Below are 21362 nucleotides of genomic sequence, written 5' to 3'. Positions count from 1 at the left end.
GCCCACTTCCTCTTAAAATACTCTTTAATACCTTCCATTTGATACACATTCCAGGGTTACCCTAGGTTCTTTTTACAACATGGTGATTTTCCCTTACTTTGTCTCCACAGCTTTCAGCTGAGTATGTAATTTTCGGTTACACCCGAACTTAGTCTTCCATACTTGTTAATCATATGTTTTTCGGAGCATCCTAATACGACTAAATCGTCCATGTATAAGAATGCTTGTGATGGTTTTAGACCTGCGAATGCCAATGTCATCATCCTCTGGAATGAGTTTGGAGCTACTTTGAGGCCATAAGGTAATCTTTTGAAACGATAATTACCGTTATCTGCCGTAAAGGATGTGACATCCTTTGACTCTGGGCTGAGTTATATTTGGTGAAATCCTGACATTAAATCTAGGCATGAGAAATATTTCGCTCTTCCTAATTGATCTAGAATATCATCTATTCTAGGCAAAGGGAATTTATCAGCTGTCAATTTTTTATTTATTTGTCTGAAAACAACTAATCTCCACCTTTTTTCTTCTTTGCCCGGAAGGTATTTTTTAGGTACCAATAAAATAGGGCTGTTGTACTCTGAGGTTGATGGTTCAACAGTATCATCTTGAATTAGTTTATTTACTTGTTTATTTATATTTAATTTTTAATATACACAGGATGGAACTTTTGTTTGTAAAAGTTGTTGGTCGTGATTGGTTCTGTTTCTAGTGAGAATATATCCACGAATTCTGAGCATAATGTGTTGAGTGATTTACTAGCGAATGGCGGAACATTTTTATTCAATCTTTCTAACTGTTCTTTATTATTAGCTTTACAGTGAGGTGTATTTTCAATTATTACATAATCCTCTAAACTTTCTGTTTTGATGTCATAATCTTGAATGATTGCATATTTATCTGTTGTATTTATTATTGTTATTAAAGCTTGATTTGAGTTTACTATCGTGTTGGCTACAAAAATGCCATCAGTCAATTCTTGATGAGGTACTAATAGTTCCTTATTGTAACTATTGATATGAACCTGTCTAATTACTTCGGCTCTTGCGGGTATTGTAATGCTATTGATTGATGGTCTATTTGTCATTTGTAGTACTATATCTTCTGGGTAATCGTATGGTCGTAGTATTAGGCTGCCCCAATTTTTATTATAATTTAAAATGCAATTATATTTTTTAATGAAGTCGAGTCCCAAAATTCCATCACATGGGATTGGGAAATTGTCTTCTACTATGTGAAATTTGTGTCCTAATTAAAGACTATCATCTGTTAGATCTGTTTTACTGTTCCAAGTGTGCTTGTTATTCCTCGGCCAATACCTTTTAAATCTGTGATCTGTGAGTTATTTATAGTCGAGTCAATTTGACCCTTCTTTGTTATTGAGATATCCGCTCCTGTATCTATCAGGAACGTTAAAGTTGACTTATTTAGAGTGGTATTGGAAGATATGTAGCTGTTTAGATGCAAGTTGAATGTACATATTTTATTACCGTTAGAATTTACTGTTGGAGTGGAGTTTGCTGGTTTTTCGTTTGGTTTATACTACGGAGGTTGCTCGTGTTACTCTGATTGGATGGTCTTGACTGACCTCCAAAATTGCGTCTTGGGAAATTATTATTTTGTCTATTACTATTATTATTATTATATCTGTTAGTATTACCGCAATATCTTCGGTATTGGTTACGTCGATAATTATTATTTCGGTAGCTTCTTCGGAAGTTACCTCGGTAATTACCTTGTGCGCGCGTCATGCGTAACACTGTATTTGGGGTACCAGTGACTTCAGCTATTCGTGAATTTTGAAATAGCCTCGTTCTTAGATGTGAACGTTCCTGCTTGCATTATCAGTTTATCTCTTTCGTTAGCCGAGTTCTTACACATGGCCTTTACAGCTGATCGTGTAAAATTGGTCGGATATGAATGAAAGTGGTGTCAACGGATGTTCATCACTGCCAGTTATAAGAAACTAATTGCGAAATTTAACTCTTTCACACGGCGGCCACCGTGGTGTGATGGTAGCGTGCTCCGCCTATCACACCGTACGCCCTGGGTTCAACTCCCGGGCAAAGCAACATCAAAATTTTAGAAATAAGGTTTTTCAATTAGAAGAAATTTTTTCTAAGCGGGGTCGCCCCTCGGCAGTGACTGGCAAGCGCTCCGAGTGTATTTCTGCCATGAAAAGCTCTCAGTGAAAACTCATCTGCCTTGCAGATACCGTTCGGAGTCGGCATAAAACATGTAGGTCCCGTCCGGCCAATTTGTAGGGAAAATCAAGAGGAGCACGACGCAAATTGGAAGAGTTGCTCGGCCTTAGATCTCTTCGGAGGTTATAGCGCCTTACATTTATTTATTTTTAACTCTTTCTAACTGTTCAAAACTTATTTAAAAAAAAAACAGACGTTTTCGATGTCACGGACTTTGCATCACCCAATTCACCAAGTTATTAAAACAAAACACTAAAAGAAAAGTTATATAATAAATTTATATGCTCACTTTGCATATTTTTTCCAAAAAATGATGAACAATGAACTGAAATAAAATTACCCAAGGCGTTTCAAATTGTTTTCAAATTGTCCACAAGTTGTTAAAAAAAACCAAAAAAAGTGCCGATTTTTTAAAAAATTTTATATTGCGATTGGCTGAAAGAATAAGCCAAATCAGTGATGCAAAATCCTTTAGTAGGTTCTAGGGGCATAAACACTCTTTTGAAATGATTCTTACCTCATACTTAATTTGAGGATATATGTACGTATGACAAGGTTTTGAAAAATCATTTGGGCTTACATTCAAACATCTGTTGTTTATTTGCGAAACTATACAATAGCGTCTGAAATGTTAATTTTAATTTTCACACTTCATCCTCAACACCCAAGTCTCCCGGTTTGACGTAAAGATGGCGGCCCTATCCAAAACGAGTCCCTTGGAGTGAATCACATTGATTATAGCCTATCAACCAAGTTTAAATATCACCTACACGTTACGGCTCCTTTTACAAATGTGAATACGTAGGCACATATATGTATTTACCAGGTGAGGCTTTGTCCTTCGCAAGAACACTCAAAGTGGTGAAGCAAAAGCTTTCCCAAAACAGTCGAAATAATGACCGTGTGTGTTACTACCCTAACGTAGTGGACAGTCGAACCAGTCTGAAAACTGAAGCTACGCGGTCATCCATAATGGTCAATCTCTAACGTTTCAAGGTGTTTCTCTGGTGTAGCTCGGCAGCATAGCGCGACAAAAGCATCCGTTGGAAAGTCTTCGGAGCTACACCTAGAGCTTCTAAGAAAATGACGTCGACGAAGGTATGAGTTCGAAGTCGCATTCCTATAGATTCTGTGCTGGCATATCGTGTGAGGGTCAGGAGGCGTGGTAGCGACTGGTGGTCGGGATTGCTACTGTTCGCACATCGGGAATTGTAGCTCTTAAAAACAGCCGAAAAAACTGGAGGCGCCTGTGCCACGAGAGTCATGAGTATTAATAGACCATTAATAGCAACCGGAAGTCGCCGAAGCCTCTCTGGAGTAAGTGAACGAGGGACAATCCCTCCGCAAGGAGCTACTCCTGAAAATTTTTGAACGGTCTGCGAGATCTTGAGGAAAAAACCCCGGATCTTTTCGAAATGGCCAACATGTTGATTTCTTTAAGTACATACAAACAAAACCTTTCCTAAATACTATTTTTTTTAAATAGAAAAATCAAGTTTTTAAAGTAAGAAAACCGGCGTACGCCGGCGCGCCGCCCACTCCGCCGATAAAGTGATCGGCGTAAACCTCTAGTTGCCACATCAGGTGCAAGACCGTCAGATATGTAAGCACGCTCCAACGATTTTGTTAATTTTTCGATTTCGGCAGTGTACTGGTTAGCTGTTTTACTGCGCTGTTGGACGTTTAGGAGTTTTGCCGTCAAAACTTCTACAGATTCACCATTAGTTGCTGAACTCAACTTTTGCCTTATTGCTAGTATTGAGTTTTCAGTGCTCAAAAGGTTTCTAGCTGTTCCCTTGAGCTTAGTTTTTATCATGGAGACCGCTATGGTCTCGTGAGTATCCTTAATTTGTTCTAGGATATCTAGTGCGTCTAAGACGCTATATAAGTTCCCATGTTGACCGTCAAACTCAGGAAGAATTGACGAAGCCGTTTTTAAGAATTCTACTGTGGTTTGTGCCATTTTGTCTTTTCTTGTTTGGGAATTTGGTGTCTTTATTAAAATTTCCTTTTGTTCCTGTTTTTCTTCTTCTTTTTGCTCTACTTCTGGTTCCTCTTCTAAATCGGAGGCTGACTCCAGCAGGAATGTGCTAAAGTCTATTTCTATTTCCTTTTCGAAACTCGTTGGTATTATGAATTCTATATCATATGTTGCCATTGAGGACACCAATTTGTCTCTAACGCTGGGAAAAATTTGATATGCTTGGTCTTTTCGATTGCCCTCTAGTTTACCATTTAATTGTTGAATTGTTTTTCCTATTTTGTTAAATGTTTCAACTGTTATTTTAAGATGCTTTACTACTGTTTCTGCCTTTACTTTTGTTTTTTTTATTAATACATTTGTAAGATTTTTCTCCTATCGTTTTTTCTTCTATGAGTAGTTTAACGATATCTTCCCATTTTCCCATTGGGGATGGCAGTTAAGATTTAGTTAAACCTTATATAAACCGTCGGCGCGGCTGGCATATCGATTTTTTAGGAATTTGTTATGGGTTGAGTAGAGTTTCAGAAACAAACTGATGCAATTAACTACGCAGATGATTAGAAGTGTGATCTTAATAGTATCTAGTGCCTCAGTATGGTCTACTACTTGGACTGAGTTTACAACGTTTGCCGTTGGTTTTTCTATTTTTGGCTCTTGGAATCCTATCGTAAAAAATATGAAGGAACAAATCTTTTTTTTGTTTTTTTTTCCTTTTATTAAAATTTTTTTTTGCAATATTTTAATCTGTTTTTCCCATAAATTTGACTTCGAACCTATATAATTTTTCAGGTGTTGTTGCTTGTGGGTTTCTTACATTCCATATTGTTGGTTCCCCAGGCATATCAATAAGTTTCCAATGACTTTTCAACCAAATTGGAGTTTTTTCCTCATCTACAATTTCAATTTCATTTTTAAGGTCCTCAAGTGGGACTTTTACATAAGTTTTAATTTTCCTTGGTCTTTCCATAATTTAAAATCAATAGTTTTACAGAATTGTATTTTATTTATTTTTTTCAACACCCTAATACTAGGTTCAAACACACACCAAATTGGCAATTTATACTATTTGGGCAATTTATTACGTAATTTGTCATATAATAAATTGTAATAATAAATTGCCAATTTAAAAAAAATTGCGTAATAAATTGTTTCAAACTGCAAATGCAACATTGTAAAGTGTGTTTATTGAGTATATTTAAACGTCAGTACGCATGGCTATATGGTTGGCTCATCTCATCAGCTGATTTTATGTCTTTCATTTCACTGGAGTAGGGATTGTCAAAAGAAGATGGCAAACTCAAAATGAAACCAAAACATTGAAGAAATTTTCTTACAACACACAAAAATTTCAAAGTTTTATGTTTTCATTCCATTTCATTCGCCTAATAATGTGCGTGTTCATTTTGACAGTCTGAACAAAGGTATGTTCTTGCTGTAGAGATGAGCCAACCAGATATCAAATTACTATTGTGTAAGCTAAATCGAGTTGTATGAACAGCACTCAATTCAAATCGAAATTTCCTCAATTTATTTTTCTGTTTGAACATAGTATAATGTTAATATTGCTGGTTGTTGTTGTTGTTGTTCTTGTAGCGATAAGGTTGCTCCCCGAAGGCTTTGGGGAGTGTTATCGATGTGATGGTCCTTTGCCGGATACAGATCCGGTACGTTCCGGTAACACAGCACCATTAAGGTGCTAGCCCGACCATATCGGGAACGATTTATATGGCCACATTAAACCTTCAGGCCATCCCTCCCTCCTCACCCCCAATTTCCATGAGGAGCTTGGGGCGCCAGAGCCTCGTCTGTTAGTGAAACAGGATTTGCCGCGGATAGGTGAGGTTGACAATTGGGTTTGGAGAAGCTGTATATTGCGCTGGCAACCTGAAGGGTTGCGCTACATAGCCCTTTGAATCTGGTATTTTAGTCGCCTCTTACGACAGGCATACCTACCGCGGGTATATTCTGACCCCCTAACCAGCTGGGGGTAATATGCAGACAAAAGTCTGTATATTACTGGTCTTGGTTTTTTATTTTTATAATTATTATTCCTTAATCCCTTATTTTCTTGTTTTTGTTGAATTTTTTCTGCCTGATTAGTGCTTAAATTTATTTTTTCATAGATCTTGGCTATTGTTTTTCGAATGCCAGATTGCTTTCCTACTCTTCTTCTTTTCAATTTGACCGGCCTTCGAACTTTAGGTTCTTCAATTTTTTAATCCTATTTCTCTTTCTGTACTCCTCGATTATTATTTACATAGGGCCTTGCTTGGTTTTCTCAGGTGTTTCGTTTTCACCTCCTTGCAAATTTAAATTTAGTTTATCGAAAATTTGGTCAGATTGACTTTGATTTTGTATGCCCTCTTCTGGGAACATAACTCAATAATTAGTAGCAAAAAGTTTTTACAGCAGAAATTTAAATTTTTGCTAGTCAATAGGCAGCCGTTAGGTTGCCCGGATATTTTCCTGCTTAAAAATAATATCTAAATTGTCAAAATGACTTCATAATTAAGCTAATATACTTATTATACTTATAATTATTATGCTGCCAGTCCTGTTGTTTATATCATCTTATCACCAATAAAAATGTGGAACGCTTCACGATTTCGGTGTCATCCTTGCGCAGGGGCCATGCTAATCTTCAATGTATCGTTCCAATTTTAGTGTATGTTCTGTCGCAGTTTTTCAATTGCCGCAATTTTTATTGTTGGTGCCCGAACTTAATTCATCTTCTCTCTTTTTTTTCTTTCTTTTACAAGGCTTAGGCTGTAACCAGCCAGTAAAATCCAACCAAGTCGCTTATTTGTCATAATCAACATGGCTTTGTACCATGGCGGTCCACAGCCTCGAACTTAGCTGTGTTCACCGACTACTGCAATACTGCCTTTTCGGCTGGATTCCAGGTTTACTGTGTATATACAGACTTTTCAAAAGCCTTTGATAAAGTTTCTCATGTATTACTACTTAAAAAACTAGCATTTATGGGCTTCCATTCCGGCTTTTTGGAGTGGATAAAATCGTATCTTACTAATAGACGTTGTATTGTTACCATTGATGGTGTGTTCTCACAACCTTTCATTGCCTCTTCTGGGGTACCGCAAGGGAGCGTCTTAGGCCCTCTACTATTTGTTCTGTTCATCAATGACATTAGTAGCTGATTTTCCTTCGCAAATTTTTTACTTTATGCCGATGGCCTCAAAATATTCGCCAAAGTCCAAGATGCCCCTGATGAAGCAAAGCTTCAATGCGATATCAACGCTGTTCATTCATGGTGTCTTCGTTCTTGTCTCCCTTTAAACATAAATAAATGTTTTAAAATGACATTTGCTAAAATTTGGCATTTTCGAAGTACGTCCTACCACATTTCTAATACTGTCCTTCAGAATGTTGTCGAAGTGAAGGACCTAGGAGTTTTTTTTTTTGACCCGAAACTGTCTTTTAACAAACATGTTGATTTTATCATTGCGAAGGCTCACTCTGTTCTAGGCTTTATTCGTCGGAACTGCACCAAGTTCACAGACCCTTATACTTTTAAAATGTTGTATATAACTTTTGTTCGCTCAAACCTTGAATATGCAGTTTTTGTCTGGAGGCCGTATAACCAGATATCAATAAAAGAATAGAACGTATTGAAAAGGTGTTCATTAACTTCGCTTTACGGTCCCTTAAATTTGATACTCCTATTCCACCCTATGCATCCCGTATTATGCTACTTGACCTACAATCTGTCGAAACCCGTAGGTCAATCTTATCTTTGACTTTCATGTTTAATGTTATTCATGGTACCACAGATTGTCCTTATCTTCTGGAAAGGATTACTTTTAACATTCCAAGGCGAAATCTTCGCGTCACCTATCCTTTTTACTGGAAAAAAGTCAAAACTAAATTTGCCAGTAATGCTCCTCTTGCAAGATCTATGCGCGAATTTAATATTCTATCTCAGAGTATTTCCCGTGATTTTTCCTTGGGAAAACAAGCTTTTTTGAATATTTTACTCTCTTATTTTAAGTAGGTATGTTTCATTTTGTAACCTACATCATTGCTATTAGTCTGTAAGAAATGTTCTTTCATAGACAGTATTGAATAAATATAATATAATAATATAATAATCAAGGCAGGATCGCCATATAAAAGATTAAAAATGTAATAATCGGTTTTGAGAGGTTTCAACATCAATGAGCGAATGCTTCTTTATTCAAATATTGTCAGCTCATTTATACGAAATTATTCTAAACATATTCTTACATACATATTTACTTTAAGCATACATACTTACATACATATTTACATTAAGCATACATACTTACATACCTACATACAACTCGACACAAAATATGTACCTACACACCTGTGTTGAGTTGTGACTTATGTGGGAACTTCAACGTCCACAAATTTGCCTGAATGCAAACTTGGTTTGGTTGTGCGTTATACACACACCTGTATTAAATCGTGTGAATGGCTATGTCAGCAACAATTATCGGATGCCTTTTTTTGTGTTGATGAAAATATAGACTCTTTTTGTTACAGGGTAGCATATTAACTGATTTAAATATTTGGCATTGACATTGTTGGCTGTGTACACTACACAAGTACCTGCTGCTGCTCGCGCTCCATGGCGTCACCAGCTCACACCGCCGCTCCTACTCATAACAACAATCACCGTAGTAGAGTCGGCAGCAATGCCGAGCATCAGCCCCCGCCCCGTCTTCTTCCCCTCGACGGGTTTCATCGCGCCATGCTGCCAGGCCGCAAACCCAACTACACCGGGTACCCGAATGCTTACCCAGGGACGTTCTGTCCCAGGGCCACAACAGCAATTGCGTCCTGGCCTCCCTCAACTCAGGCGTTATCACACGTCACTTACCCCTAGAGTCACGACCAGTTGCACTTCAGAATTCTGCAGTTAAACAGTAATGGATTAACTGGGAAGATCACGGAGATCCTCGATTTCATGACGGGGCGTAAAATCCGCATTGCTGCGATTGAGGAGACCAAACTCACAGCAAGATCTGCTCTGCAGACCTGCTCTGGGTATAAAGTCCACAGAAAAGAACGTAAGGGCGGAAATGGAGGCGGTCTCCCCTTTATCATCAACCACTCACTGCAATATAATCTATTCGATCCAGACATCGGCCGCAGGGACAGTGTCCTAGAACGTCATGTCATTTCTGTCCGGTCAGGCGATGTAAACTTAGAAATCATCAACATCTACATTCCTCCTGTCACCTGTTGCCCCAGTGGATACCGCCCTGATATCAGAGCACTACTCACTGGCGATAATCGCATTATCTTAGGCGATTTCAATGCCCATCATGATCTATGGCATTCAAATCTACAGGCGGACAGCAGGGTCACCCCTGATGTTGGCGGATCAAATAGAGGAAACGACGTTCTGCACAATAAACGGAGACGCCCCCACTCGTATGGTACGAAGCTGTCACAGTTCGCCAGATATATCCATCCTGAGTGCAGGGCCAGTAAACTGCGTCAACTTGCAGCCGATGGTATAATTGGCATCTGACCACCTGCCTATACTCCTTTTGTTCGAGCGATCCGCCGACTTCATCATTACCGAGAACCGCACTTTCATCAACTTTAAGAAAGGAAAATGGATGACTGCAAATCCTTTACAGAAAATCGCTTTGCTGCCCTCCTTATCCCTACTGATGCCCACCAAGAGGAACGTGGTTTACGCAAGGTCAGTGAATCCGCCTCGGCTCGTTTTGTTCCCGCCTTAAGAATTCCGAAAATGCGGCTTCATCTTCCGGCGGAGGCCGCAAATTTAGCGAGAGAACGTCATCTTATAAGACAACACGACCCCGACGACCCCCAAATAAGGGATATATACCGTCAGATTGCGTGTGGATGAAAACAAGCGTGCGAAATGGGAGTTGCATTTAAAGAATTTTAACCTATCTGCCGGTGTGGGTAAATTTTGGTCCACTGTAAAGTCCCTATCGAATCCGTCTAAACATAATGACAAAATCCCCATCGCCTTTGGCGATAAAATACTGTCGGATACAAAAATATATGCGAGCGCTTTTTGCCGATAAAGTTAAACGGCGGGCCAACAGACGCGCACTGCCGATTAAATCAAAACCCCAATCCTAGGACAGTACTCGTTGCGTTAGGCCTGTCAAAAACTTTTTATACGGTCACGTTACTGCAAGACCTGACAGGTTACTGCAAGACCTGGAAGGATCTCCCCTTCCCCCAAGTATCAAAAGGGGGACCGCAAATTATCTGTCTGGTCGGCAAGCATCAGTGCAATTCAGGAGCGTAACATCTAAACCAAGAATTAAACAAGGTGTGCTACCACGTACCGAGTATTCGAGTTACGATTGGTTTTACAATTGCCGTTGAATCACGCCACTTTTTTTGCAACGTAATACATTTTGTCCATGCACATATCTACAATCACGCAAAAAAATGGCACTTGAACGCGAGGAAAACGTAGCAAACTTTATTTCTAATATTTTAATAAACACCCTCAAAACTGCTAGGCTAACGCAAACCAATGGATATTTCTTTGCTCGAAAAGCGTTACTGAAAAATTATTGGAATCGTTATTCTCGGGCCAGAGATGATGAAGCGAATATGGAGGAAACGTCTGGCAACAGTGAAAGCCGTCGAAACGCATTAAGCGAAAGCCAATTCATTGCCGTGGAGAGCGCTTATCCCACCCAAAATTCAGCTGCCAAAATTTGATGGCAACCTTTAACATTGCCTAAATTTTAAAGATCTGTTTGAGACATGCATGTAGAGTTCCTTTTTGTATATTTATTTATTTATTATTAAAAGTCGACGACAAACTATGGTCGACTGCATAATATAAAAGATATATAAATATACAACTCAAAAGATAAAATTTAAGATATATCGAGATTTCAACAATGTTATATTACAAACAAAGAAATATTAATGAACCTTACTCTTTAATTTCAGAATATAATAATAATAAGAAATATGAGCAGAAATAAGATCTTGTGCCGAAATCTTATACTGGCGGAATGCATCAGATTCCGCTCAGCATGATTTCGGAATGCAGTGGATTCCAATTTTCCTGTTGGAATGCAACAAGATTCCAATCAGCATGTCATGGGAATCCGGCAGTGCTAAGAGTAGTGTAATGAGGATACGCCATCACAAGGCATAAAAAAGTAACATGACCTGTGTTGTTGGAATGCACCGGATTCCAATCAGCTCAATGCCTGACCCATAAGATTATACTGCCGGAATGCATACGATTCCGGTCAGTGACTCATGAAAAAGCATGTTTTTTACGTTGTTGGAATGCACCAGATTCCAATCAACACAGTACTGTCTTGTTCCTTCTTAATGATACATGTTGATAAATGTTTCTCCATCCTTAAGCGAGATAGTTCCTGTTTTTTATGGAAGGAATAAAATGCCGGCAAATTAAATTAGCTTGTATCTCTTAAATTAGATAGGCAAGTATTGCATTACGTATAGTGTCAAAAGTACATTCAAGACTGATACAGCTATACAAGTCATTGTAGTGCGCGCACCAGATAAGAAGAGGATTATTTTTAGGAAAGTTTCGTCGACAAAGGGGTAAATAGAAAGGAACGTAGTGTCTGGATACTCTAGGGGGAACCGCAAAAAACAAGCGGCTGAGGAGGTCCGCAGAATCAATTTCTCCAATAATGAGCTTATGGATGAACAATACCCCCAGTAATATTCTCCAATTTTCCAGAGTGGGTACGTTATTAAGAAGAAGTCTACTTCTGTATGGAGGAACGTGGAGACTTGAGTCCCAATTAAGGCCGCGCAATGCAAATATCAAAAATTGCTTTTGAACTGACTCAAGACGCTTTTTGAGAAACAGGGGACCAAACGCATGAGCAATACTCGAGTGTTGGACGAACCAGCGATGTGTAAAGAACCTTAGTGAGGTACGGATCATCGAACTCTTTAGCCCATCATTTAACAAATCCAAGTAAACCCTTTGTTGGCTATAGATGAAACATGCATGTTAAAATTCAATTTCGGATCAAAAAGGACACCTAGATCATTTGCAATCTATATACGCTCCAAAGATTTCAATGCTGGCTTCTCTCGGTGAAATGTCATATGCTTACATTTAGAGCAATTTAAAGCTAGTAAATTTGTTGTGCACCAACATTGGAACGAGTCCAAGTCGGCCTGAAGAAGATCCAAGGAACTCAAATCGGTAGGACAGTAAGTGTAGCAAAGTTTTACATCATCCGCATACATTATAGTATGGGAATATAATATTGTCTGTGGCAAGTCATTAATGAAACGGGCAAAGAGCAAAGGGCCTAGATGACTTCCCTGGGGTACGCCAGAGGAAACTCCGAACGATTCCGACAGATTGCACTTGAACAGGATTTTTTGTGTCCGGTTAGAAAGATAGCTTTTCAGCCACATTAATAGGTGAAACGGAAAGCCCAGTAAATCAAGCTTATGAATAAGCAACTCATGGTTGACGGTATCAAATGCTTTGCTGAAGTCCGTGTAGATGACATCTGTTTACTTGTTCGCTAAAAATCCTTCCATAACTATTATAGAGGTGAATACAAGCAAATTTGTAGTGGTTGACCTTTGACGAATAAAAAAAGACTTTAGGACTGACTGAAAGTTTAGCAATACCCCTGTAGTTTTCAACTTTTGACCTATTACCTTTTTTATGCAGGGGTATAATAAAAGACTGCTTCCAAAGTGCCGGGAATGACACAGATCCCAGAGATAGCTCAAATAATTTTAAAATAGGCTCATACATGTTTTCGGCGCAGTACCTAAGCACGCAACTAGGAACACCGTCCGGTCTCGGAGAAAAGGTGGGCTTCAAAGATTGAAGACTCTGAAGAACAATATTACCATCAATAGCAGGATTCCTAATGTAAATCGAGCTATCTAAGCGATAGGGATATTGACCGGAATGAAAACCACTGGATGAATACGTGGACTTAAAGAACTCAGAAAATAGTTCAGCAACGTCGTCATCAGTGCAAGCTTTTTTACCTCCAAAGGTTAATGGAGAAGGATACCCAGAAGTTTTCCGCTTTGAATTTACGAAACTGTAAAACTTTTTTGGATTTCTAGAAAATTGGGCTTTACAACAACTCAAGTAATTTTTATAACAAAGCTGATTAAGACGGTGAAATTTAGAACGAGCTACTAGATATTTAGAGAGGTCTGCAGATGCTCCAGATTTCTTTAATCTCTTATAAAGCCTAGATTTAATGTTATTAAGTCTGATAAGTTGCCTTGAAAACCAAGGGGGCTTATTCGAACATAGCGTATGGCGAGTAGGAATGCAGGTATCAAAGAAGTCATCAACCAATCATGGGAAGCCAACAGATCATTGAGCATAGTGAAATTCGCTTTGTAGAAGCATCTAGATCGGGGACGAGACTGTACTTGAATCCTACGGGGTAGGCTGATATCAAGTGATATCTCTAGCGTAGGGTGAATAGGGTCTTCTGGAAGAGATAAAGGTGGTATTTGCGTAAGGGCAGTACCCACCGAGCCATCCACAAATACTAAATCCAGCATTTTATTTCCACTATTTGGAACACATTTAATCTGTAAAAGAGATGAGTCTAACAAGCAATTGAGAAACTCATGTTGAGCAGTGGGAGTTAAAAAGTTTGAATCACTTATATTAACCCAATTAACTGTTGGCAAGTTAAAGTTACCAACAACAACAAGTCGATCGTTATCTCCCAACTGCGAATGTAAATCGCAGATGGCCGAGCTATGACTAGCACAAACATCCATATCCGAACGAGGTGGTATATACGAACAGCAAACAATTACGCTATAGCTACCGAATGAAAGCCTAACTGCTATGAATTCGATATGAGAGATATTGTCCAGCGAAATCAACTCAGATGATAGGTTAGATTCAACAGCAATAAGGACACCTCCCGCTCTAGAGATGCGATCACGCCGATAAACAGCATATTTATTTGAAAAAACCTCAGAATTGTAATTATCAGGCTTTAGCCAGGTCTCCGTAAAAGCTACAACTTGTGCAGAAAAGTCGAAAGAATCAAGGAAGAATGAACAAGTTTTGATCGTAAACCACGAAAATTTTGGTAATTAATGAGAAGACGGAACAGATCAGCAATTACCTTTGTGTTGTTATTACTGTGTTCGTCATACCGTTTTTTGGCTGTAATAAAACAGGCTCGGCCCTCGCCTTTCTTGTGAACAAGTGAACCACAGTATGCTTAGGACAAAAAGAGGAATCAAGTACCTTATCGAAATATTCATCTGAAAGGGATAATTTAAATGAGGATATGTCTCTCTCATATTTAAAGTTAAATTTATACACATTGATGTTACTAGTGGGTGCACACCAAGTTTAGAGCAAACGTAATGAGCAATGTCATTTTCGGTAAGCGAGGCGTGTAATCGGGACACAAATACAGCCCTACGAGGTGGCACGGCAGTCACCTGCAAAGGAGTAGCGGATAGTGCACCAGAGAGCTGGGAAGGTGCGGCCGTTATAGAACAGTTGACAGAAAACGCATTGCTTGACCTAGCGTTGGTTATTGAGCCCGTCAAAGAAGTACTATTTTTTCCAGGTACACTTGTATCGCCAGCAACAACCCCAGTATCGGTAACTGTTATTGTTGGAGCTAAAGATACCGGTGGAGGTGTAGGATGAATTGGGGAGTCCAGCGAAATCAACATTGGCGACGTAGAACAAACAGCCGCAAAGGTATCACTATTAGTTCGTGCATCGTTTAATTTGCCAGAGATCGTCTCACTGGAAGTCTCGACACAGCCTTGTGGAGATTCCTGAGCTGTATTGTTCATAACGTCTCTGGTAAGCCTGTTCGTATCAGTCAACGCGGTTGAAGGGACATTCGTAGGAGGACAGCTTTGCCCCTGACTCGAAGACAAGTTGGAGTCATTGTTGGGCATACATTTCTTACGTTTTGGGGATTCAGAAATCACTTTCAATTTTTTAAAGTGAGCCTCCATCGTTTTGAATCTTTCGTTAAGGTCACGAAACCCAATAAAAATGTTGTTGAACTCTTTCTGAGTTTGCCTCATAAAAGCTCGCATGTCATTTTCTACGGAACGACAATCATGACATGTCCAGTTCAGTCCAATTTTGCTGGATATTAGGTCAACCACCCGACCACCTATGTGAGAGAAACCGGCACAGATAACATGAGCCATATTATCACAGAGCCAACAACAAACATAAGTATCACCACGGGAAATTTTCTTTTGATTGGCGCACTTCTTGACACAACAATCCAACATAATTGCAAAGTTAAACAAACCCACATTTCAGCTGTTAATTTTATATACTTTGTGAATTCATTAGTTTATGTACAATAATTTTATTTTCATTATGTTGATTTTTCAAATATCAAAAATTTTCATTCTGTTGAAAATATTTATAAAATGAAAACATAAATTTAGGCGTGTTAATTAAAATAAAAAAGTGGTTTCAATATACTACATTTTGCGATCCTACCAGCCAACAACGCCTATTTACAACGAAAATGTATACAATTTTATGTTGATATCGAAAAACAGAAAAACAGTCGGGACGTAGTAAAAATATAAATTGTGTTTTTGTGTGTGGTCCTCTAAGTTATGCCGCCGTGGTGTGATGGTAGCGTCCGCCGCCATCCACACCGAAGATCCTGGGTTCACGCCCCGGGAAAAGCAACATCAAAATTTAGAAACAAGTGTTTTCAATTAGAAGACAATTTTTCTAAGCGGCAGTGTTTAGCAAGCACTCCGAGTGTATTTCTGCCATGAAAAGCTCTCAGTGAAAACTCATCTTCCTTGCAGATGCCGTTCGGAGTCAGGATAAAACAAGTAGGTCCTGTCCCGCCAATTTGTAGGAAAAATTAAAAGTAGCACGACGCAATTGGTAGAGAAGCTCGGCCTAAATCTCTTCGGAGGTTTTTATGAATTATGAATTGAATTACCGAATAACCAACTAAAAACTTTCATGCATCCATCAGTCAATCTGATTTTTAACCTTAAATTTTAAAGATTTGACATTCCTAAACTGACCTGCGATAAATAAGCGCAGCGGCTAACCGCAAAGGCGTTGCGAATAATGTCTATACAATTTATGTGAATGTACCTACACAGAACAGGGATGATAAATGGATTTTTTCATTTTGTACCAAACGAGGAACAAAAATGTACCAAATCATCCAAAAATGTGCCAAAAGTCTTCGGATTTGAATTTGAACCAAACTAGAGCTATATTCTGCTTCTTTATCTAAAAACTGTTTTTAGTCAGGAAACTTTCTAACACAAATTAAAGGTAGTATAACAGGGAAATATGATTTATGAAGAAATACTTTTCAGGTAAAAATAATAAAAGACGTTTATCGATTGAAGCGTACAATTATATACATATCTAAAAACATTTCTCTATTGAGTACCAGTCAGGAATATAAAATTAATATTTAAAAAAAATAATAGCTGCATGCAATGCAAAAACGTTTCATAAAAACATTTTAGGTTCAAGAGCTTTAGATTTATGTATAAGAGTTGACAAATTGTCGCGCACATCTATACTAATAACTCATGTTTCAATCACTACATTAACAGTTCTTCTTCTTTGAGTTCTTTAAATACAAGTGCATAACTAAAGGCACAATACTATTTGTTTCACTGCTTAAAATACTTTCTGGTGAAAGCTTTGCAGCCCACAACAAAGTTCTATCATTCAAATTTACTTTCTTTAATAAAGTACTACAAAATTGTATATAAAATTGTTTATCACAGCTCTTAAATATGTGTACGTCATCTTTTTCGAAAAGGTTGTTTGATAGAATAATATCCACATTTACACCGCAGTAAAGTTGATCTGGGGTTAAGTGATTTTCGTCTGAATCAATATTTAACATCCAAATAGGACTGGAGTCTAAATAAAATTTTTGTATGAAATTTTTAATTTGGTAATAAGTAAATATATGCCAATATCTTCAGACTGCATTTCTATATTCACATTATTTATTTCACTTAAAGTATAACAAGGAAATGTAAAATATACTTTATAAACAGGACTTTGAAAAATTTCAGATATAAAGTTAATATTTGATTGCTGCTTTTATTTTCAAATCCGTAAAAATAAAAATAATACTTGAGGGCATCCCATTGTTCAAGAATTCTATCTATCTTGTCTAGAAAGCCGCCTTGTGTGTGTGTTCTTGAAAACTCTGAAAGTCTGCCCTCCTAAGGGGGCTGTTACAAAAATGATAGTTTACGTCCTTTAAAAATTTATCAATTTTGTTGGGAAATACATCACAAGCGGCCATTGAAGCTAAATTTAAAATGTGACAAACACTTCCATTAGCATGCAGATTTGGAACAACTTGCTTCAGCCTTGCATGCACTCCGCTTTTTGCTCCCATCATCACCGAGGAATTGTGGGCAGTGAAATCAATAATTTTTTCAAGTGGTATTGACTGGTCTTTCAAAGATTTAATAATGGCATTAAAAATACCCTCCGTGCTTCTGTCTGTCAAAGGTATCAAATCTAAAAATCTAACAATGCTCTTTTTATCAAAAATTCGAATCGAAACTGCCAAATTTTTTGATTGCATACATCAGTCGTTTCATCTATTATTAGAGAGTAATAATTCTTCTAACAAAATGCAATTATGGATTTATAATTTTCTGGCCCTGTTATCTGAGTTATTTTTTTCTCTGCTTTAATTCTATTGATGCACAATTTGTTCACAATTTTAGAATCAGTTATGCTATTTTTCATAAGCATATTTAAATGATCCATAATTGCATGTGGCAAATTGTGCCCGCCAACAAAACAACTGAACTATATATTTTCTTCGAAAAATTTACAAATTTTTTGTACATTCAGAGCTGCTTTGCAAATGACTTGAAGTGTAGTAATGTATTTTACAAAAATGTTCCAAATATGTCAATTTAGTACCAACGTGCTTTCGGGAAGCGTAATGTACCAAAAAAAGTACAAATGTACCTTGATTATCATCACTGACACAGAATAATCATCGATCGACAATTTGTATTACTGCGTATTTATGTAAACTGAGTTTATTGATGAGCTGTTAATAGCTAAAAACAAACTTGCCATTCTGTGCGTTTTTAGGAAAGCCCTTATTAGTTGGAAATTTCATAAATGTAATTATCAACAACTAAACCAAAAAATCAATAAAATAACAACAACAGTAGTAACCTAATCAAAGAATGGTGCATTGTTTCAAACAACGGAAAGATCGAGAGCAACCTTTTAAGTACTATATTATCATAATACTAGACTGCAGAAGATCGCCAACGTTTTTACAACAGTTTTTTGAAAAATAAATATATTTTTTGGGTTTTGGGGAGTGTGTTGGTCGAAAAATTGACCCTTTCGCCATTTTTTTCGCAGGCTCGAAAATTATCTTTCTGGGTATGCGTGGTGGAACTTTTTTTCCTGAGCCCAAATCCTATCGAAAAATCGATGGCGCGATATCTGTTAATTTTCGTCCATACAAATCGACCCAGTTTAATGCACATACCTTTAGATACACCATCAAAAGCCATTGCATAAAAATCAGTTACAGCAACAAACTGAATATTCGCTAGTAGTTTGACAACGATATCATTTTTTATGTATGTATATGTATACTAGGGTGGAGTGATACACTTTTTTTTTTTTTTTTTTTTTTTGTAATGGCCTAGCAAGGAAAAGTTGTCTTTATAAGAGTGAACCAAACCACTGAATATTATTTTCGTAGGATGGCGTTTGGAGGTGCAAGAAGTTGAGCAAAATAATCGCGATTTTACAAAGCTTATTATTTACATATTTATTTTATTTCTTTTTTAATACACATAACTTTAGTAAAATTACCTATTATAACTAATAACGACAAATTTTAAATGGTGTTTTACAGTTATTTGTTGATAATAGTAATGAGTATTCTAAAAAGGCGTGGACCTTAGTTCTATAGGTGAACGCCTTTTCGATATCGCCATAAAGGTAGACCAGGGGTGACTCTAGAATTTGTTTGTACGATATAGCTATCAAATGATAGGTGTTAATTAGTATTTTAAAAAGGCGTGGCCCTTAGTTCTATAGGTGGACGCCGTTTAGAGATATCGCCATAAAGGTGGACCAGGACTGACTCTAGAATTTGTTTGTACGATATGGCTATCAAATGATAGGTGGTAATGAGTTTTTTGAAAAGGTGTGGGCCTTAGTTCTATAGGTGAACGCCTTTTCGAGATATCGCCATAAAGGTAGACCAGGGGTGACTCTAGAATTTGTTTGTACGATATGGCTACCAAATGATAGGTGTTAATGAGTATTTTAAAAAGGCGTGGGCCTTAGTTCTATAGGTGAACGCCTTTTCGAGATATCGCCATAAAGGTGGACCAGGGGTTACTCTAGAATTTGTTTGTACGCTATGGGTATCAAATGAAAGGTGCTAGTGAGCATTTTAAAAGGGAGTGGGCCTTAGTTCTATAGGTGGAAGCCGTTTAGGGATATCGCCATAAAGGTGGACCAGGGCTGACTCTAGAATTTGTTTGTACGATATGGCTATCAAATGATAGGTGTTAATGAGTATTTTAAAAAGGCGTGGGCCTTAGTTCTATAGGTGAACGCCTTTTCGAGATATCGCCATAAAGGTAGACCAGGGGTGACTCTGGAATTTTTTTGTACGATACGGGTATCAAATGAAAGGTGTTAATGAGTATTTTAAAAGGGAGTGGGCCTTAGTTCTATAGGTGGACACCTTTTCAAGATATCGCCATAAAGGTGGACCAAGGGTGACTCTAGAATGCGTTTGTACAATATGGGTATCAAACGAAAAGTATTAATGAGTATTATAAAAGGGAGTGGGCCTTAGTTCTATAGTGGACGACTTTTCGAGATATCGCCATAAAGGTGGACCAGGGGTGACTCTAGAATTTGTTTGTACGATATGGGTATCAAATGATAGGTGTTAATGAGCATTTTAATAGGCGTGGGCCTTAGTTCTATAGGTGAACGCCTTTTCGATATCGCCATAAAGGTAGACCAGGGGTGACTCTAGAATTTGTTTGTACGATATGGCTATCAAATGATAGGTGTTAATGAGTATTTTAAAAAGGCGTGGACCTTAGTTCTATAGGTGGACGCCGTTTAGAGATATCGCCATAAAGGTGGACCAGGGCTGACTCTAGAATTTGTTTGTACGATATGGCTATCAAATGATAGGTGGTAATGAGTTTTTTGAAAAGGTGTGGGCCTTAGTTCTATAGGTGAACGCCTTTGCGAGATATCGCCATAAAGGTAGACCAGGGGTGACTCTAGAATTTGTTTGTACGACATGGCTACCAAATGATAGGTGTTAATGAGTATTTTAAAAAGGCGTGGGCCTTAGTTCTATAGGTGAACGCCTTTTCGAGATATCGCCATAAAGGTGGACCAGGGGTTACTCTAGAATTTGTTTGTACGCTATGGGTATCAAATGAAAGGTGCTAATGAGCATTTTAAAAGGGAGTGGGCCTTAGTTCTATAGGTGGAAGCCGTTTAGGGATATCGCCATAAAGGTGGACCAGGGCTGACTCTAGAATTTGTTTGTACGATATAGCTATCAAATGATAGGTGTTACTGAGTATTTTAAAAAGGCGTGGGCCTTAGTTCTATAGGTGAACGCCTTTTCGAGATATCGCCATAAAGGTAGACCAGGGGTGACTCTGGAATTTGTTTGTACGATACGGGTATCAAATGAAAGGTGTTAATGAGTATTTTAAAAGGGAGTGGGCCTTAGTTAAGGTGGACACCTTTTCAAGATATCGCCCCAAAGGTGGACCAGGGGTGACTCTAGAATGCGTTTGTACAATATGGGTATCAAACATAAAGTATTAATGAGTATTATAAAACGGAGTGGGCCTTAGTTCTATAGTGGACGACTTTTCGAGATATCGCCATAAAGGTGGACCAGGGGTGACTCTAGAATTTGTTTGTACGATATGGGTATCAAATGAAAGGTGCTAATGAGTATTTTAAAAGGGAGTGGGCCTTAGTTTTATAGGTGGACGCCATTTAGGGATATCGCCATAAAGGTGGGCCAGGGCTGACTCTAGAATTAGGTGTTAATGATTATTTTAACAAGTAAGGGCGGGACTGTCTTCTTCTGTGCCGAAGACTTCATACCTTTCATGAATGGGGCTGAACACTACGATCA

At 38.0% G+C, this 21362-nt stretch overlaps 1 protein-coding gene and 1 pseudogene across 3 annotated transcripts in view; one reads left to right on the top strand and one right to left on the bottom strand.

Annotated features, from left to right (window-relative positions):
• Positions 1-21362, top strand: part of kto (kohtalo) — a 693872-nt gene that overhangs the window by 612512 nt on the left and 59998 nt on the right. The gene's annotated exons all lie outside the window — the stretch shown is intronic.
• On the bottom strand, positions 6771-6867 carry LOC137234086 (U6 spliceosomal RNA; annotated as a pseudogene).

Source organism: Eurosta solidaginis, chromosome 5 (assembly GCF_040869045.1).
Source record: "Eurosta solidaginis isolate ZX-2024a chromosome 5, ASM4086904v1, whole genome shotgun sequence".
Lineage (NCBI taxonomy): Eukaryota > Metazoa > Arthropoda > Insecta > Diptera > Tephritidae > Eurosta > Eurosta solidaginis.
Note: the sequence above shows the minus strand (reverse complement) of the source record. Positions and strands in the feature narration are given on the sequence as shown.